Genomic DNA, 16,971 nt, shown 5'->3' with positions numbered 1-16,971 from the left:
TGTATTTCAAATAAATATTTTTCTGAAGTCAGACCCAACAATCTTAATGGCATTGAAAAGATCTAAGTAGTTGTTCTGCATTTGAAAAAAAAAAAAAAAGATTCATCCTTTTGAAGATAGGCATATTGATCTGAATTCAGTCTATTTTCTGTACACTGGCCTTAAGTATGAATGTTATAGGCTACTGTCATCAGTACACCAAACAAGCAGGATTTATGGGGTGTAATCCTAAAAGTAACTTTATATTGTACCCCCATCCTTTTGCATTTGCTCAGAGGCAGCTGTCCTTCCTCTGCCACAGCGTGAAAACTGATCAGGCTACAGAGCATCACTGGCCACTCCCGAGTAATAAAATCTTCATTATTACTTCACTAACACAACAGTAACCCGAAATCTCCAGTTCTGGTTAGTAACAAAAACTTTAAAGGAGTTGATATTAAACTTTTCCTATCCTTGGAGCATGATTCTTAACTCTCTCTCTCCATCTGGGATTTGCATTCCCTACCCACAGGCTGCTGGCCCCTCTGGATTGGAATGTAGAGTCATAGGGAAAACAGGAAGGACAAAAAAGATGATTGCATACTCTTAGGACCCAGCAACCACTTGAAGCTGACTCTTTCCTGAGCAAATGTCTGTGTTCTTCAGAGGTGCCTCTGTTCACACGGATAGAAAATAAGTTCTTGTCTCGCACGTGGAAGAGTTCAAGAGCGAGCCATAGTAAAGTAAAAGTAGATTTATTCAAGGAGATACACACCCCACAGACAGAGTGCAGGCCATCTTAGAAGGCAAGAGGTGGCCTTGAGATGTGGGGGTGGTTAGTTTTCATGGGCTGGGTAATTAAATATGCTAACAAGTGGGAGGATGATTCCAACATTTTTCAGGAAGGGGCAGGGATTTCTAGGAATTGGGCCTCCACCCACTATTTGGCCTTTTATGGTCAGCCTGGGAATTGTCATGGGGCCTGTGGATGTGTCATTTAGCATGCTAATTTATTACAATGAGCCTATAATGAGGCTCAAGGTCTACTGGAAGTCGAATCTTCTGCCATCCTGAGCCAAGTTGGTTCTAACCAGTTTATGTCCTCTCCTCAATTGCTGTGTCATTCTTTCAATGGTTGTTCCCTGCCCTCTTCCCTTCTGTCTCAGACACACCATCCCACACCACAATTCCCTCAATATGGGTACTACCACTCCATAGGCAGGCCTTTCATGATCCCCCTCAGTTCCTTCACCCAACACTATACCTCTAGCCTCTGGCAAAAACCCTCTTAAGCAGGATCCCTTATTAAATAGACATTCTTGAAGTGAGTTTCCCATTCAGATCCCAGAATTCTTGAATCATTGGCCCAGTATTGGAGAGAAAAGTAATTCCTTTCCAGATCCAGCCCTCTACATTGAAGCCAAGGGAAGCTTTGGTCAGCTTCTGAACTTACAACTTTCTCAGGCACAAGTCAGAATCAGTCACTGCATCCACCAACTCTAGGGAATGTGTATCAAGTTCTCTGAATGGTTACATTGAAGCCTCCCATCCTTTAACTTGAAGTGAGGAGAGGGTCCCTCTCTATTTTACCTCCTTAACAACAGGGGATATAGTGGGAATTTCTCCAAAGTATTCTTCATTGTAAATTCTTTTCATTTCTAACTGAAACCTAGCAGGGCCCTGAGGGGCCCTCCCAGGTACAAAAGCCCTTCCATGTTCCCCCATTTCTTGTTTGTGAAAAAAGGCTTTAGTCTGTAGGCCTTCCCTGAGTTCCAAACAGCAGATTCAAGCAGTTGTTAATTAAGGAAGTAAGGGAGTGCAGAAACAAATGAAAAGCAGTCAAGAAACAATAGTTCAACCATAAAAATGTCTTTGTTCCTCCTCAAGGGATATACATGACAATCTGATACACATCTCTGAGTTGTTCTGCAAGAACTAAGACTCCCACTCAGGTGGAGAATGGTAACTACATGATGACACCCCGGACTGGTTGTAACTAGAAGGCTGATGATTGAGATTCCTGGAACACCACTCTGTTACCTCACTACCAACCAGTTAGAAGAAATTCATGCACCCTGCAGTCCTCGTCCCATGTTATGTTACCTTTAAGAGTGATTCCCTGAAAACCAGTGGGGAGTCTGGGTCTTTGGTGCACTAGCTACCTGTTCTCCTTGGTTGGCCCTTCAGTAAGCCTTTGTCTGCTCCAGAATCCAGTGTTTCAGTTTGTTTGGCCTCACTGTGCTTCAGACACACAGACTTGAGTTTGACAAAAACAACCATCTACATTTTTTTAATTCTTTAATGAGGGTCAGAAGTTCTCCATGAAGTTTTTGGCCATCTGCTCTGATATTCCTAAAGGATGATCTATGTCAGGGTTCATTCTGACATCTAAAATCTATTACATTTTGATGTCTCGAAACCCCAATTTTAAACATCCTGTTTTACTGCCTAATACATTGTGAGAAATCAACTGATTAAAAATGAAAAAGAAACATTGTGCTCATGATTTTTATTTTTGCCCTATGTTTAGTCCAGTGCAGGAAACTTCCCCTCATTGTATACTGACCTGCAAATCATTCTTGTGTAATCTATTCTTGATGATCCCAAAAGAAATGTAGTGGGGAGTGCCGGTACATAACACATGCAGGCAACTGGAATGAAAATGATCTTTAGATAGACACAGGCACTGTGAGATGAGTACATCTCCACTCAAATGCAATTTCACCATCTCCTAAATTACATTTTCCCCATCAGTTCACTTAATATGCACCTGCAGAATGCTGTTTCCCAATTTAATTTTCCTCTGGGCAAAATGTTACATTCTCATCCAGCCTTGAACATGTTTTATGTCCTTTTTATTTTCTTAAATAAAAGTCGGGACAAAGACAAACGGGCAGAACTGCAAGGAAGCATATAAGCCAGTAAGTGAAAAAGGAAGAAGGAAACAAAGCAGTTTGGGAAACTGTCTTAGTTCAGGCTGCCATAACAAAATACTCCAGAATGGCTGGGTTAAACAACAGAAATTTATTTTCTCACAGTTCTGGAGGCTAGAAATCCCAAATTGAGGTGCCAGCCAATGTCTCTGCCAGTATAATTCCATCTCTAGTCCTGGTTTTTGCTGAGATGGCTGATTAAATCCATGAGTCACACCCACGATCTCTTTATCAAATGGTTGTTCAGCCACATCCTAGTGTTCTCTTCAGAATAAGCTTTCTCTCTCTTTTCTCTTCTTCTTCTACTTTTTTTGGGGGGGGGGGGGCAATATAGATAGGCTAAGAATTTTCCAGATCTCCAAGTTCTGGTTCCTTTTTGCTTATAATTCTTCCTTCAATTCATCTCTCTCCTCTCACCTTTTACTGTAAGTAGTAAGGAGGACCCAAGCTACACCAGCAATACTTTGCTTAGAAATCTCTTCTGCTAAACATTCAATTTCATAGGTTGCAGGTTCTCCCATTGTTGAACTCAAGTCTGTGTGTCTGAAGCACAGTGAGGCCAAACAAACTGAAATACTGGAGTTTGGAGCAGACAAAGGTTTATTGCAGGGCCAAGCAAGGAGAACAGGTAGCTAGTGCTCCAAAGACCCAGACTCCCCACTGGTCTTCAGGGAATCACTCTTAAAGGCAACATAACATGGGATGAGGACTGCAGGGTGCATGAATTTTTTCTAATTGGTTGGTGGTGAGGTAACAGATTCCAGGAATCTCAATCATCAGCCTTCTAGTTACAACCAGTCCGGGGTGTCATCATGTAGTTACCATTCTCCACCTGAGTGGGGGTCTTAGTTCCTGCAGAACAACTCAGAGATGTGTATCAGATTGTCATGTATATCCCTTGAGGAGGAACAAAGACTCTGTTTTATGGCTGCACTATTGTTTCTTGACTGCTTTTCATTTGTTTCGGTACTCCCTCACTTCCCTAATTAGCAACTGCTTGAATCTGCTGTTTGGAACTCAGGGAAGGCCTAGAGACTGAAGCCTTTTTTTCACAAACAAGAAATAGGGGAACATAGAGGGGCTTTCATACCCAAGAGGGCCACAGGGTCCTGCTCCATTTCACTACCTTTCACAAAACACCAGAACACAATTCCACCAAGTTCTTAGCCACAGTATAACAAGGATCACCTCTCCTGTAAATTGTTCCCCATTTCCACCTGAGACCTCACCAAAATGGCCTTTATGTCCACATTTCTACCAACATTCTATCCATGATTGTTTATGTATTCTCTTAAGAAAATAGATCATTTCTTTCCAAGTCTCCTATTTGCTAAGCTCTCACCAGAATCCCTTTTAACATCAATAATTCTACCAACAATCACTTCATGACAATTTTGGCTTCTTCTAGCATGTATCTCTATCTTACACATCACCCAGTTCCAAAGCCACTTCTACATTTTTAAATATTTATTACAACAGTGCCCCACTTCTTGGTACCAAAATCCAGCTTAGTCACTTGGGCTGCCATAGCAAAATACCATAGAGTAGGTAGATGAAACAACAGAAATTTATTTTCTCCTAGTTCTGGAGACTAGACGTCCCAGATCAAGGTGCCAGCCAATTTAGTTCCTGGCAAGAAGATGGCCACCTTCTCGCTGTGTTCTCCTATGGCAGAGAGGGAGAGAAGGGGAGGGGGAGAAGGGGAGAGGGGAAGGGGGAGGCAAGAGAGAAAATGAAAAAGAGAAAGAGAGAGTTCTCTCATGTCTTTTCTTATAAGGGCACTAATCTTATTTGGATCAGCACCCCACCCTTATGACCTAATTAAATTAATTAATGAATTATTAATTATTATTAATTGATTAGCTCCAAAAAGGCACTGTCTCCAAATATAGTTACATTAAGGGTTGGAACTTCAACATATGAATTTGGTGGGGGGACAAAAACATTTAGCCCACAAAAGAAATGGTTATATCATAACATTATTTTACTCCATGTCGTGATAAAACTAGCAGATTCAACAGCTGGAGTGAATAAATGTGAAGGCTACAAGGTGTTAAATTTCTTTTAGTGAAACACAGACCAAATCAGGGCCCTTTATCTTTAACCTTATATAACCTGCTGTGGTAGGCAGAATAATGGCCCCCAAAGATACCCATGCCCTAAACATTGGAGCCTGTGAATATGTTACATAGCAAAAGGGACTTTGTAGATGTGATTAATATAGAGGCACTAAAATGGGGAGATTTTCCTGGATTACCCAGGTTACCTCAATGTAATTACAAGGATTCTTAAAAGTTGAAGAGGAAGAAAGAAGAGGAGAGTCACAGAGAAATGTGACTATGTAAGGTCAGAGTGACACAATGTGAGAAGAACTTGACCTGCCACTGCTGGCTTTGAAGATAGAAGAAGGAGCCAAGAATGAAGGCATGTGGGTGACCTCTAGAAGCTAGAAAACGTAAGACAATAGATTTGCCTCTAAAGCTTCAAAAACAAGAACACAGTCTGGCTGACACCTTGATTTTAGCCCAGTGAGACCTATGTTGGACTTCTACACAACTATAAAACAATAAATTTGTGTTCTTTTAAGCCACCAAGTTTGTGATTATTTGTTATGGCAGCAACAGGAAACTAATACATCTGTCAAAGGCTCTGATCTTCCTTCCCCAAAAGTGGGCCTTAGCCATTCCAGTCAAGATTCATATCTCAACTCTCTGCTTTAAGTGAAACGTGCCCCAAGCTACACCCCGGCATGACTGACTAGGCTCAAGATACACGGGGACCTGAACCAGGAAAGTTTATGGGCTGTCTACACAATTCCATGATAGCTTATAAAGTAAACAGACTGGTGGAGGTAAAGACTAAAATTCAGGATGCTTTCAGGAGATAAGTTAATGTCTGTTTCTGATGCTAAGTCTTCTAGACTCTAAGCACTCCTGAAGGATAGGAACTACTGATTTGTACTTCTGTATTCACAGCCTAGAATTTCAGTGCTTGAATATGGTAGGCACTCAAAAATTACCTAATGAATATTAAATAAAATAACTATCATGGACTCTGATTGAAATTTGATAGATTAAGCCTTAAGATACTTTATGATTTTTCACTCTCAATTTTATTATAAACTTATATTTGTCAGATTTTTTTTTTCTTTTAGTTTACAAGAGCTAGAAACCCAAGCAAATGAAGGACTTCACAACACATGTAATTAACTTAATTATGGGATAGCATGGTACCAGCTTCAGTACTTCTAAATCCAGGACAGTTCTTGCACTAGGGTCTCAGGATCCTCTCCCTTGTTTGAAAAATGGTTCCATTACCAAAATTGAAAATTAAAAATATAGATCACTAAACTAGATAGCCTTGATGATTTCTTTCTGTTCTAATAGCTTATTGTTTCATAAGAGAACATCACTTACTCACCCAGGGAAAACATTAAAATGTGTTTCCACTTACATAAAAGATCTCTCCAAAGACACACCAACAAAACAGGATTGATCATATCCACTCCTAAAGACATTCTTTTCCTCCGCCTAAAGTCAGCAGATACAGAAAACTATTTTTAAGATGGATTATTATAAATTTGAATATACTATGGGTGAAATCTTCTCCCTACTCCTCTCTCCCCTAGGTTTTGGCAACAATGGAAACTGTGATAAATATGATATTTTATCCTTTAATATCCTATAATGTAACCAGGTACTGAACTAGGCACTACAGATACGATGAATGCATTTTCTGAACCAAAGTTGGTCTGAAATACATCGCTCTTGCCATTGCCTTCAATATCAGTATGATTAGCTACTGTTAGCTCCATAATTAGAGCAGAAGACACTATTCTTGCAATTAGGACAGTTAATTTTGCCAAAGAATTGCAATATTACTTCAGCTATGAGATTCAATTTGTTGGATCGAGTTTACACACTGTGGTGTTGGAATTTTGAGACATGTTGATGGTCTGTGGGACAACATGGCAGAACATTTAAAAGGACTGGCTAGAAAGTCTGGAAAATAAGACCTTATCAAACAAAGAGTTGAAGGGATAGAGGAGAAATCATATAAATTATGAGACTTAATTCTGATTTATAAGCAGCTTGTATATAATGTCAAGTAAAATAATACTTAACCAGAGGAAATAACAAACACTAGAAAACAAAATACAATTAACTGCTATGTTGTACAGTACAAATGGTGAAAGCTACAGAAGAAGGCAGAAATACATGTTCACTTCAGGTATTACAGATTAATTTCCATTTGAATTCTGAGTGATTTTATACATTTTCTCTTTCCACAGCCATTCATCTGAGCATTCTGGTGAGCTCAGTAACTGGGATTCTTTTTAAGCAAAAACCTGATCGCTAATCTCTTTTTTTCTAAATGATTTTGCATCCTATTCACTTGGAACAGAGTCACCTTCAAAATTACTTTAGCAGATCCAAAATTTAAATCATTTAAAGTAAATATATTTGTGAAAGAAATGTAGTAACTGGAATATATAGCCCCTGATCATAATAAGCAAGTATATTATTTTATAAGAGCTGCCCAGGTGGAGTGTGGGAGGAGCATTTTGGCCCACTTAAAAAATACATTAAGAAAGGTTTAGAGTTCTCTGGAACATGACAGGCAAACGAACTATTGAAATTGTTATGGGAAAGGTAATTATATGTGACAAGTTATAATTTGTGAGGCAAGGCTAGAAAAGCAAACCAGTGTATCTCACTCAACTCCAGCAGGGATCAAGTCAAGTGAATTCAACGATGTTAAACCAAGCCACATGCTAATCTACTTTTAGTTGAAAACAATGTTCTCAAAAACCAACTTCTTATGCCCTAATTTCAAAATCTTTAGATCTTTCCCTCTATCTTCCTATAGCTGACTTTGACATAAATATTTCATCTACTTCAGAATGTAAATTTAGTTTAACAAGATCCTTTCCCCATATTAACAGTTTACCATTATGATCTTTGCTTACAGGATCTACAGGCAATCTGAAAAATCCTTAGGTTGAAGACACTAGATCCAATATACAGAAATCCTAAAAAAATTCTAGGATGAGCAATATCCCAATGGTGGTGACAACATTTTAAGTTTTGCGAAAATAACACAGATGCATCCACTTAATAATAAATAAACAATAAATAAATAAGTCATTTGGTATGGAAACAACTACAAATGGACATTTAAGCCCATAGTTAGAAATAACCAAAAGTTTAACACTATAAATATTCCCACTTAAAACTGCAAATATTTGCTGAAAAGCTATAATATATAAGAAACTAGACTATGGACTGCAAAAGACACTAAGAAGTACAAGCAGATTATGAATTTAATAAATTTATAATCTACTAATTTTTTAAAGTTAATTTATAATATTGTGTTTGTTTCACATGTACTGCAGTGATTCAGTTATATATATATATGCATATTTTTTCAGATTCTTTTCCAAGTTATTACAAGATACTGAATATAGTTCCCTGTGTTATACAGTAAATCCTTGTTGTTTATCTATTTTACATCTAGTATTGTGTGTCTGTTAATCCCACACTTCTACTTTATCCCCCTCCTTTCCCCTTTAGTAATCATAAGTTTGTTTTCTATGTCTGTGAGTCTGTTTCTGTTTTGTAAATAAATTCAATTGTATTATTTTTTTGATTCCACATGTAAGTGATATCATACGTTTGTCTTTCTCTGTATAATCTAATAATTTGACATACAAATATAATGACTTTCGGTCTAGACAAGACAATATTGACTCATTTCTCCCTGCTCCTCCCTGCTGAGCACAACTATGAATCCTGAAATAATACAAAACGCAACCAAAGGAGAATTCTGAAAGGCGGTAGGAAGAGAATGAACTTATGTGGGATTCCAACTGGAAGAACAATGCAGCAGCAGGACATCTTAAATCTTTCCACCCAAGAAAAGAAGGCAACTCATGTTTACCAACAACCTAGGGAGGCTCATTCCTCCTCCATGATTAAATTAGGGTTCCCCTGATAAGATCAGGTAAGCCCAAAACCACTGGGTTGATCAGGAGCCCTGAAAACAAAAAGTGGCCAGGCCCCTCCACCATCCCCTCACACCTCCCTCAAGAATGTGTTAAGAAAGGACCTAACTATATGCTGTTTACAAGAAACTCATTTTAAATTCAACAACACAGGTACTTTGAAAGGAAAAAGATACTAAATGGTGCCATGGAAACATTAATAAAACATATGTTAAGCAGGACTGCCTATGTTAATATGTGATAAAGTAGACTTCAGAGGAAAGAAAATTACTTAGAGACAAAGAAGGGGGTGCCATAATGACAAACCCACAATTACAGCTGAGTACCTCAATATCCTCTTCTCAGCATGTGATAGAACTCCTAGAAAGAGAAGCAGCAAGGATTTAAAAGATCTGAACAACACAATCAACTAATAGGTTCTAATTAACTTACATATAAAACATTCCACCACCATCAGCAGAATACATCTTTTTTTCAAGTGCCCCATGGAACATTCACCAAGATACACTATATCCTGGGCTATAAAACAAACCTCAGCAAATTTAAAAGAACTGAAATCATTCAGTGTGTTTCTCAACATAATAGAATCAAACAAGAAATCAACTACCCAAAAAAAAGACAACAGAAAAATCTCTTAAGATATGGAAATTAAACAGAAAACTTCCAAGTAATTGATGAGTCAAAGAGGAAGTCTCAAGAAAAGTGTAAAATACATTGGACTGAATGAAAATGGAAGTACAATATATCAAAATTTGTGGGATATAACTAAAGCAATGCTGAGAGGGATATTTTTATCACTAATGCTTACATTTGAAATGGGGATAGTCTCAAATCAATAATCTAAGTTCTTATCTCAAAAAACCATAAAAAAGAGCAAATAATCCCCAAACAAAAGCAAGAAAGGTAATAATAAGTATCGAAGTCAATGGAATTGAAAAATAGGAAAACTGAGAAAAATCAATGAAACAAAAAGGTGGTTCTTTGAAAAAAAATCAGTAAGTTGGTAAATTTCTAGCAAAAAAAAGAAAAAAGGGAAAAGACACAAATAACCAGTATCAGGAATTTAAAAAAGGACATCACTACAGATCTAACAAACATTAAAAAGATAAGGACATACAACAACCACTTTATGCTCATACATTCAACACATTAAAAGATATTGACCAATTCCTTGAAAGCCACAAACTACCAAAACTTAATCAGGATGAACTATCTATTATAAATAGCTCTATAACCATTAAAAAATTGAATTTGTAACTTAAAAGCTTCCAAAAAAACAAGGCCCAAATGGTTTCAGTGGAGAATTCTCCCAAATATTTAAAGAACTAACACTAATTTTACACAATCAATTCTAGAGAATAAAAGAGGAAGGAACACTTACATACTCATTTTATTAGGCCGTATACCAAACCAAAGATAATTTAAAGTAAAAAAGAAAGATAAGAACAAAAAAAGAAAACTATAGACCAATTATTCTCATCAACTTAGAAGCAAAAATCTTCAGCAAACATTAGTAAATCAATTCCCAACAATGTATAGAAGTATTTATACACCACAACCAAGTAGGACTTACTGCTATGAAAGGCTGGCTCAACACTCAAGTCAATGTAATCCACTGTATCAACAGGCTAAAGAAAAATCATATGACCTTATCAACTGATACAGAAAAAAAAAATCATTCGACAAATTCTAACAACCATTCATGCTAAAAACAAAACTCAGCAGTTTAGGAATAGTGGAGAATTATATTAATTTGATAAAGAGCCTGTAACAAAAACCTACATTAATGCCATACTTACTGGTAAAATTTGTATCTTTCTTCCTAAAATCAGGAACAAGGCAAGCACGTTCATTCTTACCACTCTCTTTCAACATGGTACTAGAAGTTTTAGCTAGTACAGTAAGAAAAAGAAATAAACAGCATACAAATTGGAAAGAAAGGAATAAAACATTCTGACAGATGACATGACTGTCTACATAGAAAATCTCAAGAAACCTACAAAAAAAACTAAAATTATCAAGGTTGAATGGTACAAGATCAAAACACAAAAACCAAGTGTTTCATTTTTAAACACTAACAATGAACATATGGAATACAAAATTTTAAAACAATACAATTTATAATCACTCAAAAGAAAGTGAAGTTTTTAGGTACAAAGTCAGTAAAACATGTACAGGACCTGTATGCAGAAAATTACAAAATGCTTATGAAAGAAATCAAAAAAGATCTAAATAAATGGAGTGACATAATATATTCATGAATTGGAGGATTCAACTTAAAGATATCAATTCTTCACCAAAGTGATCTATATGTTTAATACAATTCCTATCCAAACCTCAGTAAGGTGTTTTTTTCCTAATAGACAGAATCAAGCTTATTCTAAAACGTATATTTTAAAAGCACAGGCACTGTAATAGTTAATCTTGACAAAGAATAAACTGAAAGGACTCACTCTACCTAATGTTAAGGCTTACTATATAGCTACAGTATCAAGACAGTGAGGTATTGGCAGAGGGATATACACAGAGATCAACGCAACAAAATAGAAAAACAGAAATAGACCCACACAAATAACAAATACACTCAACCAATTTTTCACAAAGGTGAAAAAGCAATTTAATGGAGGAAGAACAGACTTTTTTTTAAATGCTGCTGGGGCAACTGGACATTCATAGGTGAACACACACACGCACACATACAAAGAGAATCTCCACCTAAAAGTCATACCTTATACAAACCAACTCAAAATGAATCATGCAATTAAATATAAATACTAATATTGTGAACTTTAAAGAAATGGCAAGCCATCACACATTAAGGTGCTTAATTAGGACAATGAACCAAACTGAAAGTAACAATCAAACTTTTATTTACTTAATGTGACAATGTCCAAGGAAATGGAAATATCCCAGATATCCTACAACAGGCAATTGTTAAACAAACTGACATACCGTGAACACTACACAGCAATAAAAGGGAACAAGCTACTAATACATACAACATGAATGAATCTCCAGTAATTACACTAAATGAAAAAAGTTAATCCTCAAAGTTTACATACTGAATGATTCCATTTATACAGTATTTTTGAAATGACAAAATTTTTGAAATGGAGAACACAAGTAGTAAAGGTAATGATGGTAGGAGGAAGTTTGGTTATAAAAGGTCAGTATGAAGGTTTCTTGTTGGAACTGATTGTTACTTTGACTGTGGTGGATACCTGAGCCTATACATTCGCTAAAACTGGAAAGAACTAAATACATACTTATAAATATATGAGTACAAGTGAAACTGGAAAATCTGAAGAAAATAGGTAGGTTGCATCAATGTCAGCATCCTGGTTGTGATATCATACCACAGTTTTTCTAAAAATGTTACTATCAGGGGAAACTGGGTAAAGTGCACACAAGATCTGTCCGTGTTATTTCTTATACCTACATGTGAATCTACAATCGTATTAGTAAAAATTTCCTCCCCAAATACAGTCTTCACTAAAAAGCACATATTTGTTCTCACGGCAAATGTTTGTCATAACCACTCTCAACACACTTTAGAAACAGGCTAGAAATTAAAGGACCTTTCTAGATTATCTATAGATTGCTTTCAGTTTTACCAGTAACTAATATTCCTTTCTTGAAGTCAGTTTGACCATTAGACTAGCTTTGACCAATACAGTGTGTAAGAAAGTGATGTGTCCTTTCTGGGCAGAGGCTTTAAGAGCCAATGCGTGCTTTGCCATCTTCTCTCTTTCCCCTGCCATGGCCACACCAGTGTTTTAGGTAGTGGCTGCCCTATCAGCCTGAGGATGAGGATGACTTGGAAGGAAAGATCCCAGCTGACTCATGATGGTTATCTATAGGAGAAGCAAGATATAAGCTGTGATTGTTTCAAGCCTTGTGATATGGGCGTTCTTTATTACTGCAGCATAACTTAGCCTATCCTGACTGATACATAGTCCAACACTTCTCATATTACAGGTACTAAAGCCAAAAGCCAACAGCTTAGAGCCCAGGCTACCTAGGAAGCTAGAGATAATACTATGACCTAGATAGCAAGAGTCCCAGAATTGTGCCATTCCCAATACAGAGTTTATTAGTGTGCTTCAGGCTATTTGTTCACAAGAATAAAACTGAAATACAAATAAAAGCTCTTTATCAAAATTAATAATCAAATTAGTTTACTAATGGATAAACCAAAAATGAAGACAGATTTTTTAAAGTAGATGATGAAATACTGGCATTTCTAACTTTATTATATAGTTCTGAATCAGCAGTTCATCATTCAGAGGGAAAAAAAGCACTTGACTCCAATGAGTCACATTGGAGAAACCCTTGATATTTTGAAAATTCAAATGTCAACAAGCCACATAATATGAGAAATTGGAGGCATTGGCTCCATCCTTTTGAATGTTTCAACAAAATGAAATCAACCCTTGAGGTTTATTAACCTACAAATAGATGTTTGGGGATTCTGTAAAGAGATGCTCCAGTGGTGAGCATGAATATGTGTAGAGTTAAAAGGGAATTTGTGAAGGTAAGCAGCATGTTTTCTTCTAACAAAGTGATTGTCTTACTCAGCATAGGTTTTCGTGAACGTGCCAAGGAGCTCAAAGATTTCCCATAATACATGTAAAAAATTCAAAATTTGATTTAAAAAAAAACCTTAAGAGATAAGCCTATTCCAGAATCATTTAAGAAAACAGCCCTCCATCCTCATTTGCTACATGTCACTCAGGAAGAAAGAATGTACGCAATCCTCTGACTGCACGACAGAACCTCTTAAAAACTGCCAATCACCCAGCCAGTCAGGCATTAAGGCTTTATTGCAAACATTCTACTATGAAACACTGAGCAGTTCATGAAGAGAAAAAGATATAGCTCATATTTTCTTGGGGAAAAAACTTAACCTTGTCCTTGATTAATTATTCTATTTATTTTTTTGTCTCTTGAAACCATGAGTTTTTCCTCTTTAATTTTAATTCTAACAATGATGATCATAGTAGAAAATTCATAAAGTTTAGACAAGAAAAAATGCAAAAAAAAGTTTTCCTATAATCCCACCCCCCAAGTAAAACTAGCATAATTTTGGCAAATTTCCTTTCTCCTTTGCATTTTAAAATATAGTTGAAGTGATATTGGTAACTTTGAATCCTTCTTGTGTTCCAGTCATTGCAATGTCAATAATATGTTCTCATATTATTAAAAACTCACTAATAAGCTCATTTTATTAGATGCACAAAATTCTATTGTAACATATACTGTTAATTATTTAATCAGTGCCCCAACATAAGACATTTTGGTCATTTCCTCTCTTCTGTCATCTTAAGGTATCTGAGTTAATTCAACTTTATTCCGTATTCTTTTTTCATTATTACTATGATCTATCCTGAGCTTTGAAAAATTATTTAATATGGTCCTTTCATTTCCAGGTTGCCTTGCTTCCCTCATTAGCTTCTTCTCTCGATTTTCCTAAGACCCAAGGACAATCTTCTCTCCAAAGATACACTTCAGCTTTGGATTCCAGCAAATGCTTTCTGGTGCTCTCACTGATACCTTTCTAGATAAATTGGTAGATAGATATTTAGATAGATAGATAGATAGATAGATAGATAGATAGATAGATAGATAGACAGACAGATGAACAAAGAGACAGAGATATCTAGAAAGAGAGACTATTTCACAGTCATAAAATAAATGCATAGATACTTGCCTAAATTTTTTAAATCCTTCTTTATTTTTGTCCATTTTTAAAGGTAACTATAGTGTGATAAAAATAGAAAAGCAATGGATTGAAATCAGATTCTTAATACAACTCTACTTCTTTCTTACATAAATCACTAAATTACTTGAGCCCTGTTTCATCATTTGTAATATAAGAAATTTAGAGACTACTAAGTTTTCTTCTAACTCTGTCCCTCTCTGTATAGTCTTTTGTGTCTTGGCTTATTTCACTGAGCTTTGATATTCATCCATTCCTTTATATTTCTTAGGAAAGGCAGTCTCATATATACAGTCTTTCAACACCTGCTCAGTCACACAAGAATGGGCCTTGGGCCTGGAAAACTTCCTTACCAAGAGAAAAAGAGCCCACACAGCCTGCGCCAGGCTTATCACCTCGTGTGGGAATATCTTGCCCTGTTTCATGCTGAATGAATGTTCCTTTGTTCTGCTTTAGCATGTGTGCCCATGGCCTTCAGGCACGGCCCCAGCTTTCAGTATGTCAGTGTGGGAGAGACATGGGAGAGGTCAGTGTCCTTTTGCTGCAGCATGAGAGGGGTACACATAGGCCAATTTCCCTGTGTCAGCTGCCAGGGGCACCTGCTAGCCATCAGAGATGGACACACACTACTGGAGCTGATCTTGCTCTGCCTCCTCCCTATGTGAGTAAAAGCACTGTCCCACCCAGGGCTTGACTGTGTTGTGTTTTCCTTGGCAACTCTGATATCAAGACACAGTGGAAAACCGTGTTTGGACTTCTATTCCAGGGAGCTGGCACTGGGATGATCTTTGCTATCCTCCATGCAGTCGGAGTCCTGCTCAGGCACTGAGTACTGGTACACAGTGTTCTGCCCCCCATATTCCCTTGTATGGATGTATCATAATTTGCTTATTCTTTCACCAACTGATGGACATTTGGAGTGTTTCTAGTTATGGGCCATTATAAATAATGTTCCTCTTAACATTTGGGTACAAATCTTTGTGCAAATATCAGGGGAAGGGGGTTGTTGTCTTTTTGTTTTCACTCTTGGATAAGTACGTAGGAATAGGATTACGGGTCAGTATGCTAAATGCACATCTAAACTTTACATATATAAGAACTGCCAAACTTCTAAAAGGGCCGCAGCTTGCATTCCCGCAGCAATGCATGAGTGTTACAGTTGCTCCTCAGCCTCACAACTCTTGTTATTAGCTATTTTAATTTCAGTCATTCTACTAGGTGTGGAGTGGCATCTCACTGCATTTCCCTGATGACTAATGATGCCGCACCTCCTTCCATGTGCCTATTTGCCATTTGTACGTGTTCTTTGGTGAAGCGTCTATACAAATAGCCAATTTTTTTAAAAACTGAGTTATCTTACTATTAAGTTGTAAAAGTTTTTTTCTCTAATCTCGATACAATTCTTTTATCAGCTATAAGTTCTGAAAACATTTTTTTCTCAGCCTGTGGATTTTTTTTTCCTTTACTTAACAGCGTCTTTTCAAAAACAAGTTTCCGGAAGTCATCAAAATGGTGTTGTAGGTTGTTCCCAACTTCAGTTCCCCTCCCAAGAACACCAACTAGCAATTATCAACAGACCCATAGACAAAACACCATTGTGAAAACCCCAGAACCCGGAGGTGAGGCTGAAGCACCCACCTGGACCACAGAGACAGACGGCATTAAAAAAAGGTAAGAGAGACTACACACTGACCACGTCACTGCTCCCCAAGACTGGCACAGTGTGGCAGTGAGAGGGCCCCTGTGGGCCTACAGTTTCTCCAGGGTAAAGGAGAGGCCCAAGGTGGACACCCAGCTCCCCTGGCATTGCAGAACACTTCCCAGGAGGCCCACTCAGGTCTCCCCCGGGATTACTGGGGTAATCTGCAGGGCTCCACTGCAGGGATCAGACAGAGACAGGGAAGCAGGCAGGACTTACATCGATCAGTGCTCTGACCTTGGTGGACCAAATTCCGGCTTGTAGTGGCACCAGAGCAGAAATCTCAGCCAGTGGCTCTGCCCATCCACAGAGCAGAGCTCATAGGCCCGTCATTTGGCCTGCGAAGGGATCTCAATCTAAAATGGAACCAGAGAGACAAAGATGGAAAATCTCACACATGTGTCTTTAGGAAAATGAAACAACTGAAACAATGGTTCCCCATAAATGCCTAATTTACAGAAAACTGGAACTTATCTCCTGACCAATGAACATCCACCAAGAATCTCTCCCCATCCTCGAGCCAATGGATTTACTGCTTGAACCCTGGCTAGATTCCCTCCTCCCCCTTCTTTGCACTCCTTCCACATTAATACAGCCAACCCCAAACTCTCCACAGACTTGCCTGTAGCTTGCTACA

At 37.5% G+C, this 16,971-nt stretch overlaps 1 long non-coding RNA gene across 2 annotated transcripts in view; it reads right to left on the bottom strand.

The window, feature by feature from the left end:
- The window catches only part of LOC116155340 (uncharacterized), a 471,009-nt gene that overhangs the window by 418,484 nt on the left and 35,554 nt on the right, over positions 1 to 16,971 (bottom strand). For both annotated transcript variants that reach the window (XR_010383373.1, XR_004139220.2), the window contains one exon: positions 16,554 to 16,690. This is a non-coding gene — a long non-coding RNA (uncharacterized LOC116155340). The remainder of the gene's footprint in view (positions 1 to 16,553; positions 16,691 to 16,971) is intronic.

This window comes from Camelus dromedarius, chromosome 12, assembly GCF_036321535.1.
Source record: "Camelus dromedarius isolate mCamDro1 chromosome 12, mCamDro1.pat, whole genome shotgun sequence".
NCBI classification, from domain to species: Eukaryota; Metazoa; Chordata; class Mammalia; order Artiodactyla; family Camelidae; genus Camelus; species Camelus dromedarius.
The sequence above is the reverse complement of the archived record's forward strand: the minus strand, read 5'-3'. Positions and strand labels throughout refer to the sequence as shown.